The sequence below is a fragment of the Crinia signifera genome, chromosome 9 (genome assembly GCF_055691185.1).
Source record: "Crinia signifera chromosome 9, ASM5569118v1, whole genome shotgun sequence".
Classification (NCBI taxonomy): Eukaryota; Metazoa; Chordata; class Amphibia; order Anura; family Myobatrachidae; genus Crinia; species Crinia signifera.
This window is the reverse complement of record NC_139225.1, coordinates 142,461,069-142,471,104: the sequence shown is the minus strand read 5'-3', so window position 1 is coordinate 142,471,104 and position 10,036 is coordinate 142,461,069. Positions and strand designations below refer to the sequence as shown.

Sequence of the window (10,036 nt, the reverse complement as noted above, 5' to 3'; positions counted from 1 at the left end):
CGGGCTCCAGGCAGCCGACCAATCAGCGTCCGACCAAGTTTTTCTCCGTCTCACCAGCAGGCATTTTCCAGCCCCCGGCATGGGAATGGGTACTCCACTGGGCATTTCGAAAGACTTCCTTAGGGGCTGCACCCCCCTCGGAAGAGCAATCTACTCAGTCCCAGTGTTTCTCCGCTCCCAGGGTTAAGATACTAGGCTGAGCTTTTCGCTGTGCCCAGGCTGGGGGCCAGCCCCAACCTGGACCAATCTACTCGGTCTCAGCTTTTCTCCGCTCCCTGGGAATGGATACTAGACTGAGCCTTTCGCTGCTCATCCTTCGGGGGCTACAAACCCCGTCAGGAGAGTCAAACTACTAGGCCCAGTGTTTCTCCCCCCCTCTTACCAGTGGATTTACGGAAACAACACCTCCTACCAAAGGCAGAGGTGAAGATACTCAGTGAGACTTTTCACTGCTCCCGGGAAAAAACAGAGGGGTCCCACACCCTCCGCCCATCAGAGCAGCTACTCAGTCCAACCTTTCTCTATTCTCTGCCAGAGGCCAGTCCATACCCACTGATAAGAACAGATACTACACTTGATCTTAGCCAAAAGGCATCGACAGCTACTGTACTTGATGATGCCGGCACCCTGCTGTCGCTGATATCTGTGATGGGGAGGATCGCCTAATGTATATGAAGCTTTACTGCATCACAGTCAGGGAATACCTCCCAACTATCCCAATCACAGCGGGAGAGTCCCAATAATTAGAGACGGTCCCAGACAAGATAAAAGAGAATGAGCTGCAAATAGCAACGAATGAGTATAAACGCTCAGCCTGTGCTCCACAAAAAAGAGACATAATTGCTGCAGGGGGGAAGGCAGGTAGGGTAGGTGCCAGCTTAAAGCAAGAGGGAACATAAGATGAAGAACAAAAGGTAAATGGCCCCTCCCCAGGGCATAGGCCATACTTAAGGAAGGGGGAGGATGGGGGTCATTACACTCAGAAGCAGGACCGCAGTGCTATCTTTGCCACCCAAATTAAGTAACAGTAAATCTGAAATCAAGTTAATAAATTGTGACCATTTAATTCGCCAAAAATACTATACTCCGACTGGTTATTTCAGGTACAAGGGGAAGGTTACAAAAGGGGAAAGAAGGGGAGGAGATGGTGCTTTGGGTTCAAGGTTTGTTGACTGGTGAGGGGCATCAGGCGCTCAGCGGTTTATAACGGCTCATCACTTCCTCGCCCTGTCCCATTAGCCAGCGCATGGCCAGGTAATCAGTGTGATGGCAGAGAAGGAGCGATGAACAGCTCCTGGCGATGTTGTGGAAGTCCTGGAGGCAGCAGCCATGCAAAAGAGCATTCGCAGTCTAATGCCCGGCTGTTCCTGAATCCCAACCCCAACGTGCGGCCTGCGTGACAGTAAGAGGTCATGCTGTGCAGGCCACACCGCCCACTCTGCTGCCGCCCCTTCTCCTTTGCCTGCCCGCCAGCCTCTTCTCTGGCTGCTGCCTGCTAAGGAGGAGGTGCACGCGCCCGGAGGCTCCGTGCACCTCAGAACCCAATCTCAGCAACACGCTAATGTAAGTAAATGTGTGGGTCGGCTGGTGTGGGTATGGGACACGCCTGACAAAACTAAGGATGCCAATCCCGGGACTGAAAAATGCCCCAGGATTGGCATCCCTACATAGCAGGGACAGCGACTGACCAGCTGCAGGGGTGTTGTCCTATCTCCATAGCAGGGACAGTGACTGACCAGCTGCAGGGGTCGTTGTCCTATCTCCATAGCAGGGACAGTGATGTCCTGCACTCTAGCGGCTGCCAGCTACATGTTAGGTAAAACACAGTGCGTCAGTACAAAGCTGCTATTTGCTGGGGGATTGGTGGATGGGGGAGTTACCCGCTCCGACAGACAAGATGTTAATACATCCCATAGGTGTGGCTTCCTACTTCCCTCAGTAATAGCAGGAAGTGCTATAGCGACGCGTTATGTGTGATTATTATAATACCTGGACTGCATACTATTACACTAGTAGTCATTGTGTCTGTGATGTCCGTATGGGCTTATAGGCTATGAGGAAACAGATCTCTCAGGTGGAAGCCAGATGCCGTTCATGCAAAATGCTTCATTAATTGTGGTCTATTGTAACAGCTTCACTAGCTACAAATATCACAATGTGTGGAGCATAAACATGTAGTGATATTCCCTCTAGTTTATGTATTCAGTTACTACATCATTAATTACCCTATTGTTCATGAAGTATTGTGATTAGCCCGAGAGTCTCATTGTTGTTACAGGCACACTAGTGTTATTATTATCACAGTCGCCGCTTAGTGGGTCGACAGGCGGCTGGTGCGTTGGGACAGCCAGCGTTTCCTGGGTAATGGTGGGTGCACCCAGAAAACCTCTGGGCGTCCCCATGCGAACGCAGGCGTGTCGAAGCCTGACAGGGCAGGTGGCGGACCACGGACGTAACATGAAGCAAATAAAAGACAGTTCAGACCATCGAATGATTTTTCCCCCGTACGCCTGCATTCTGAATGGATGTGTGAGCACACATCCATTCGCAAGCCGGAGTGGTGGGGGGTGGGCGTTTGTAAGCGAAAGACTGCTGCTTTAGTGAATGATGTTGAATCAGGTTTGCAGGTTTGCGTATCTCTTGGGTCTCTTGGGTCTTGCATACAAATACTGTAGTAACAGCTGACATCCTACAGGTGTCAGTATGGAGCTATACTCCATACTGACACCAGTATGGCAAGGTCGCTTTAGCTCTGTTCTAATATCACAGGTGACCGAACTGTCCATATCTCCCTGAGCTGTGGTGGCACACAAACATACACTGGGCGAGATTTATTGTGTTGACCGTTTTTCCGAAAATGCGATTTTTGATCAAATCGCCCTGTATCGCCGTTTTTTTAAATCGCATTTTTCCCCAGAAATCGCATATTTAATGAGGTGTGTATTCCGGCATGAAAAGTGCGAGAAAGTGCGATGTAGGGCGATTTTCGGGATGAAAAGTGCGATTTTTTAGTCATGAAAAGGTGCGATTTTGTTAAAATGTGCGATTTTGTGATAAAAAAAAAAAAAATTGGCGTGAGGTCCCCCCTCCTGTACATAACCAGCCCCAGGCTCATTCAGCCGGACCTGGTTCCAAAAATACGGGGGACAAAAAGCGTAGGGGTCCCCCGTATTTCTGAAACCAGCCCCGGACTCTTGGACCGGTCCTGGTTCCAAAAATACGGGGGACAAAAAAAATCTGGGGGTCCCCCGTATTTTGAAACCAGCACCGGGCTCCAACAGCCCGCAGTGTCATGCCACAGCCGGGGGACACTTTTTACACAAGGTCCCCCGGCCGTACCATGAGCACCGTGGCTGGTCAGCCTTGGACGGGGTACCTGGAGGAGTGGGGACCCCCCCCAATAAAGGGGTCCCCCCCCCCAGGCTTCACCCGTCCAGGGCTAAAGCCCAGGGCTGTCACCAGCGTCCCTGGCCATTGGACGCCGGCCTGATAGGGTTAAATTCACATTCCTAACATTGCTTAATACAGGAGAAATACAAGTGCCAGCAGACTTCCCCCACATGCTGGGACTTGGAGAACCACAAGTCCCAGCATGTGGGGCATTAATGGGCCCGCTGGGACTTGTAGTCCACCTGTAAAAAGAATGTTAAAATAAAGCACACACACAGAAAAGTAAAACTTTATTACATACACACATCCACACACCTCACTTTTACACCAATATACATACTGATCCAGGATCCAGCGCTGGTCTCCCTTCTGCTGCAGAGCCGGTCAGCCCGCACTATCAGCGGTGACAACTGGCTGTCTCCGTTGCAGTTAACAGCTTCTGTCGCGATGTCCCAGCGCGACACAGGCTGAGAGCGTCTCCGGCTTATGTGCCTCCATGGAGACGCATCGCCCAATCACGCTCTCAGCCTGTGTCGAGCTGGGACAGCGCGACAGAAGCTGTTAGCTGCATCGGAGATAGCCGGTTGTCCCCGCTGATAGTGCGGGCTGACCGGCTCTGCTGCAGAAGGGACACCAGCGCTGGATCCTGCATGTCCATGCATGCGCACAGTATGCTGTGCGCATGTGCAAGCCATCCGCACTCTGACACCCTGTGGGCATTTGGGGGGTGATAACCCTGCGTTTTCTGTGAGCTCCCCAGAAAACACAGGTGTTTCCCGGCTGTTGGTAGGAGGGTCGCTGACGTCAGCCTCCTTCTCCCCACGTCCATCACAGCGCTGAGTAAGTCTTGGCTTACTCTGCGCTGCGAACAGAAAGGGGTAAACCATTCGATGTGAGAGATTTTTGATGGTTTTCCCGTCATGTGCACGGCTGTGATCACATAGTTACAGGAGTCCATCACATCATGGCCTTGCGCATGCGTACTGAAAACCCATACATATTTGCAGTGTTTCGATAATCGTACGCTGTGCAAATTTGCAGTCGTTTGACTTTAAAGTGACCAGAGGCAAAGTACCATCTAACCAGATCCTGTCATTTCCAAATACAGCCTGTAACATGGAAGGCTTAGTACATAGACCCCCTAGGTCCAGTAATAGTTACATATTGCCAGTGATTTGTGTGTGCTGTCGGCGATGAATCGCCGGGTGCGCGCTCCCGTGTGCAGCCCCTGATGGTCGCTGGTCGCAGGAGCTTGCTCCTGCGATCAGCTATTTCCCTGCCTCTTCCCCCGGCAGAGTCTCCTGATTATCAGCGACCATCTCTGGTCACTGATGAACAGGAGAGACACTCAGCAATATATTGCTCAGCAATATATTGCTGAGCAATATATCTCCCCCGTGTGTACGGGGCTTAACTGCTGTGTTTACTACTAGCTGCTGTGAAATAACACTAACTGATGTGTTAGAACACTAACTGCTGTGAAGTAATACTAACTCCTGCAGTGGCAAACGCAGGATTTTCAGAAGGGGGTTTCCAGAGGGGCGGAGCAAAGCAAGGAGATGGACACTTAGGTGACCCAGTATATGCCGGGTCAGTTAAAGTATTATAAATAGACCAAATGTATATAAATAATAATAATAAATATATATATATATATATTTGGGCTGAATGAAGGGGCCCTGATACATGACTTCCAGGGTGGTAGAGGATGTTTAATACGCAGAGGAGAGGTGTATAGTGGAGTGGGCTTATTATTTATAATTTTCTGGTGGGAGGACAGCTTGCTTGACTGCATATATCTCCAGTTCCCAGAAATAGACTTCTTAGATTTTAATGGAATTAAAAACTAGAGAATCCAACCTACCAAATGGTATTGGGCACTAGGGGATCAGAGTTCAGGAGGAAGAGCAATCTGCCAATGAGCATATAAAACTACATACCAGGTGTGTGGAGCTGGAGCAGTAACCAGCTGCTGGAAGGCTGATATCTCTGGTTCTGGGAACAGTATAGACAAGCTACTAGTGTCCATCAAAGGGGGAGAGTCCCAGCTTTTCGAATATACCCTCAGAAAAACTCTAAGTCAGACAGAACCTTGAAATATCTGACTGAGAAGAGCAATTACCAGGCTTAAATGGGGACCACTGCTTTGAAGTCAGATATCTCCAGTTCCCAAGGGCCGATTTTTAAAATTCTTGTACCCATGGAAAGAGGGGACCCTCAGCTTTCAGCCTAGGGCCCTTAGACTCCTGAGGGGGTTTCTGGGTACTCAGAAACCCCCCCCCCCCTGCGTGCGCTACTGCCCTGTGATATAACATTTAGTTGCTCTGGGTAATGAACGCTTCTGTGCATATCTGGGACTTTCTGGGCCTCATCTTAAACTTCAAATTCCATTTAGTGTTACCTTGTGTCACATCTTTGACACATTCAACTCTTTGATGAAGAGTTTATGGGACACTCTCAGTGGCCATCCTTCTTGTTAATATTGTTTCAGATGTGCTTTAATTCTATGTCAGAAAACCATCAATGATTGGCATAACTTCTACATGTGAATGTGGCGGGCCAATCAGAGAAGAGGAGGGGCTAACCATCATGTGCGATTCTGGGGTCCCGGAAAACAAAACAGACAATTTCTTGGGCACATATTCGCTCTAAGACAGATTCTACTAGAAGATTCAAATGAACCATAAAAAAATGTTTAATTGAATTAAACCTGTCAGTGCTCAGCATTAGGAGCGACCATTAACCCTTATTTATACAGCATTTGAGAAGGTGGAAAGCTCTGTACAGGGAATTCGATTTCTCTATATTTTCTGCATATGCTTTCATACAAGAGATAACATTGTGCGCTGCACACTCCCTACCCCCTCCCCACTGATAACGTGCTAGTTGTGGCCTTGGAAACTGCAGGAACGGTTACCATGGCAGTGGTCTGTAGGGGGAAGTGCGGAAATGTCTCTCTTCATGCATTTTGCTTTCCAGTACATTAACATAGGGCGTAGATGGCACTAATCCTGGTGATCATTGTGGTTATTTCCCCGGACAGCCTGCGTCCACTTGGGTTAGGGCCGCCCCTAGCTGCTGGCAGGCGTGGGTGGCACATGCCAAGCACCAGACTTTAAGGACACTGTTAGACCCAGTGGCAGTTGCAGAGGTGGGGTGCAGTGCAGTTCAACATTTAAATAGGGGAACCACACCAACTGCCACCCCAACCACAGGCAAACATCCCTGGCCATGTGTACAGCATCTATTCCCGCAGCCAGGGGGCTAGGGGCATGGCTAGAGGCTCACAGAGCCTCTGGGTCATGCCCTCATAGTGTCAAATGGGGGCGCGGCCTCGCAGGAGAGCCGCGTGTAAAGGCCACGCCCCTTTAATTAGGCCACGCCTCAAAAAATTTGGCGCACCTCCGCCGTGAATCCATGTGTCCCTCCTCCGTCTCCCTACAAGTTGGGAGGTATGCCAACCTTCTATAATCGTTCACCTGTAGCCTGTGTTTCTAGACCTTTAGACAACCTATTAGATTTTTATATATTGTTTTCATAATACTTATCCCTTATTTACAGCTCTAAGGGGGTATTAAGACCTAATTGCAAGGCCGCGATTAGGGATGCCAATCCCGGGACATTTTTTCAATCCCGGAATTCGGGATTGAAAAATGCCCAATCCCGTGATCCCGGGATTGGCATCCCTAATACAAAAACCGCCCCAGGCACCCCATATATTTGCTTACTGGGCGGGTGGGTGATGAGCCGGGCGGGTGGGCGATGAGCAGGGCGGGCAGGTGTGCGCTGAGCCGGGCGGGTGGGAGGGCATTCGACAATGGAGCCGGGCGGGCTGTTGAATCAGACAGCCAGGGCAGGAGGGCAGCACGCGTAGGACAAGCCAAGGCCACTGTGTGGGCTGCGCAGTGTGACCTGTGACGTTGTCACGCTGCGCAAAGTCACACTTACAGGGACTGGAGAAGCCGGGCAGAGTCTGAGCACCTGCTCAGACGCTGCCCGGCATTAGACTGCGCATGCGCAGTCTAATCCCGAAATCTCGGGATCCCGCAGATCCCGGGATTGGCCACCCTAGCCGCGATCAAGTAGACACTGCCCCGATATAGTGATATAATGCCTTGTGCACGCCGTGCGAACAGACGTTGCAGCCGAGCAAATATACTCAAACCCCATCATTACAGGCTCACCATCGAATTATTCTTTTCACTGGTCACCACTAATAGCAGGAGTAGCCGGAGACTTACGTATAGCAAACACCAGAATGATTAGGGCTCAATCCCATCAATCTGGTTCCAATTCCGACTGATTGTATGCAGATTGTATGCAGATTGGGCATGTTTTTGCATGTTTAGATCCGATTCCGATCCAATTCCAATCCGATTCCAATCGGATGCGCGTCTCAGCTGTCGTTTGGTCGTTTTACAGATCCTACCTGCTGCAGGTAGGATCTGTAAAAGATCCATTCAACTGGATACAGACTCAGATCTGTGCAGTACGGCCGGGCAGCCCCCCTTTGACTGGTAATAAATAAATATGTGTGTGGTAGGGAATATAGATTGTAAGCTCCTCTGGGGCAAGGACTGACGTTATATAGACAAAATATTCTCTGCGCATCTGGAGACACTTTGGGATCGATTCAGACCTGCTCATAGAGCAGCAAATTCGCCCGCTCTCTCAATAAAGGGGGTCTGTATACGTGCATGTGCGGACCCCTGCAGCGAGGACCTCTGGCAAATTTTTCATTCACTGGGGTGTTTCGTGGGTGTGCCCATAAAAACACTGGGCAGGCCCCAGGGAATGCAGGTGTTCCCCTGCCTGCCCGGGGCTGGCGCCGGACATCACATGATTTCAACGGCCAAATAGGGAGAGAACCGTGCAGCCGAAAAGTAAGTCCTGGGCTACCCTTTGTGGGTGAGTAACCATCGAAGGATTGCAGCCTAGCGAGCACGTCTCAATTGAGCCCACTGCAGGGCAACATCCTGACAAGGTGTAAAATGGGTGTGGATTGTAAGGTCTATAGTATCTAGATCAGGGATGGGGAACCTTTGGCCCTCCAGCTGTTGCTGAACTACACATCCCAGCATGCACTGCTACAGTTTTGCTATTTGCTCATGCTAAAACTGTAGCAAAGCATTCTGGGATGTGTAGTTCAACAACAGCTGGAGGGCCGAAGGTTCCCCATCCCTGGTCTAGATAGACAGTCAATAGATCGACATGATTTGTGTCAATGTCGACACATGTCAACTTGGACCCCCAAATAGAGTAGCGTGTACCCACTCTTCGCTTGCCATGCTTCAGGCTTTACCGTTCCCAACTGTATTCCACGTGGTATGAGTAAATTTTGAAAAAGTGCAAAAGATGAAAAAAAATTTGAAAAAATAATGATGCCCATAGCAACCAGAACCTACTTATTTATTTAGCACCTTCTAGAACACAGGTTCTCAAACTCGATCCCCACACAGTGCATGTTTTGCAGGTCTCCTCACAAGTGAGATAATTAGCTCCGTCTGTGGATCTTTTTTTAAAGCGTGTCAGTCAGTAATGAGTGCACCTGCCGGGTGACCTGAAAAACGTGAACTGTGTGGGGTCCTGAGAACCGAGTTTGAGAACCACTGTTCTAGAACAAGCCTGGCTGATCAATGGCTCTCTAGCTGCTGTGAAACTACAGATCCCAGCATGCTCTGACACAGTTTCAGCATTCCCGAAATAGCAAAACTGTGTCACGGCATGCTGGTTCTTGAAGTTTCATAACAGCTGGAGAACCACAGGTTGACCACGCCTGTTCCAGAAGATAATAGATAGAATTTGATTGGTTGCTATGGCAACATCCCATCTTCAGTAGAACTCCCATATTACTAAATTTACCCTTCTTGATCTTTCAACCGCTTCCCATGTAAAGCTGTAGCTGGATTTACTACTAACGGGGCCCTGTGGTGGCAGCTTTGGCCTATGACAGAACAGCCTCTCATATTCTGCTTATGGTGACACTGGACGGCTTAGCTACAGGTCTACATTGAGACATTTGCTTTCTGCATTTCACATTGCTAAAACGGTTGCGATCGTTTGGTCTACATCATGTTGGCCGACAAGCATCAGGACAACACCTATTGGTGACATGGTTCTAGGTCGACATGGGACAAGGTCGACAGGTGGACACAAGCATTAGGTCGATAGTGTCTAGGTCGACAGTCAAAAGGTCGACATGGGGTTTTTCATTGTTTTTTTACCCCAAATGTCAACACAATCGACATGGATACAGTTTCCAGTGCACCGCATCCCCTCGTATCGCTCACCATGCTTCGGGCACAGAGCCTCGCTACGCTCGGCACACTATTTTATTCTCCCACTACGCCCTAGTGGATGGTAGGGCATAAAATACAGCCTGTCGGCACATGTCGGCTCAAAAAAACAGGGAAAAACCCCATGTCGACCTTTTGACTGTCGACCTAATGACCGGTCGACCTTGACCCATGTCACCCTAGAACCATGTTGACCTATCCCCATGTCGACATAACAGGGTGTCGACCCAATGCTTGTCGGCCAACATGCTGTAGACCAGGCATGTCCAACGTTGGCCCTCCAGATGTTTTGAAACTACACATCCCAGCATGCTTTGCCACAGTTTTGCTATTAGAGAATGCTAAAACTA

At 49.6% G+C, this 10,036-nt stretch overlaps 1 pseudogene; it reads right to left on the bottom strand.

The window, feature by feature from the left end:
* Positions 1-468: 468 nt before the first annotated feature.
* Positions 469-605, bottom strand: LOC146039999 (U2 spliceosomal RNA; annotated as a pseudogene).
* Positions 606-10,036: the final 9,431 nt, after the last annotated feature.